This window comes from Mus musculus, chromosome Y, assembly GCF_000001635.26.
Source record: "Mus musculus strain C57BL/6J chromosome Y, GRCm38.p6 C57BL/6J".
NCBI classification, from domain to species: domain Eukaryota; kingdom Metazoa; phylum Chordata; class Mammalia; order Rodentia; family Muridae; genus Mus; species Mus musculus.
The window spans coordinates 66,903,726-66,905,145 of NC_000087.7; positions in this window are offsets into that span (position 1 = coordinate 66,903,726).

Sequence of the window (1,420 nt, forward strand, 5' to 3'; positions counted from 1 at the left end):
AGTCACTCCCATTCTCGGGGTGTAATAGTGGGGTGATGGGCAAGCAATGAATCAGGAGCTGTCATGCCATATCAGGTGCTGAAATGTCACACTGCTGGTTATAAAAGCAGTGCCATTTTCCCGGATCGGGATCTTCCTGAGAAGCAAGCAATAAAGCTCTTGCTGAGGAAGATTCTGGTTTGTTGCATCTTTCTTGCTGGTCGAGCTGGACGCAATAAGTGGTGCCAAAACCCGGGAACTGTCATCACACCTGCGCAAGGAAGATCCCTCATTCACGGGGCAGAATCAGAACTGTGGGACAAAAGGCTCTACAAGATACGTACAATCTTGAAATTTCTCCAGAGTTAGAAGCCCTTTTGATTGTTTGCATGGCGATTACACTTTTCCTTTTGGTTTCGTTTTGTTTCCACCACTGGAACTGTTGACTGGTTCTTAGTCGCAGTCAGGCCTGGACAGCGCCTGGACAGCAACCAATTTCAGGCCCGGTCAGGCCTAGACAGCGGCAGTATGGGAATCTCCCATTCTATAGTAGTGGGCTTACGCTCAGTCCTGAAGCAGTGTGGCCTAAAAATCGCCACTAAGACCTAAGAGGGATTTGTCAGAGAGATAGACCGTGTTGCACCATGGTATGCTTGCTCATTGTCATTAACTGTCGCCTCTTGGGACAAACTGAAAGGAGATCTAGTTAGGGAACAGCAGAAAGGCAAACTTAAAGCAGGGATTATGCTGCTATGAAATTGGTGAAATCATGTTTAACAGATGAGGATTGTCAGCAAATGGTAGAAGCAGGGCAGAAAGTTCTGGACGAAATTCAAGAAAGTCTATCAGAGGTAGATCAGGGAGAGAGAGTAAAAATAGAGAGGAAACAAAGTGCACTGAAGAATTTAGGCCTTTCCATGAGCCTTGAGACAGAGGAAAAGAGAATGTCAGGGAAAATACCTAGGGAGAGATTAGAAAAAGGGATGGAAAGGGAGAGAAGAAGGGAGATCGAGCTGGAGAGGCACATAAGGAAAGAAGCCTCTACCCACCACTAGATGAGTTTAAGCAGCTAGCTGTCAGTAGCTCAGAATCAGATAAGGAACTTAGCTCCTATGAGGAAACAGACTTAGAGAAGAAAGCGACAGGTTGTGAGGGAGAAAGATACCAGTCAGATGAAAGACGAGTTAATCAGTTACAGAATAATATGAAAGCAGCTAGAGACAAATGTCAAATCATTGCGCAGTCTTCGGATATGCAAATTCAGGGTTCTAGTGCACCTCTGCCTTATGTGCAGAGGCACCATTCTGAGCCTTATGTGCAGAGGTATCATTCAGACTCATTTATACCAAAAGAGGAACAGAGGAAGATACAACAGGCATTTCCAGTTTTTGAAAGAGCTGAGGGAGGGCATGTTCACGCTCCAGTAGAATATATACAGATT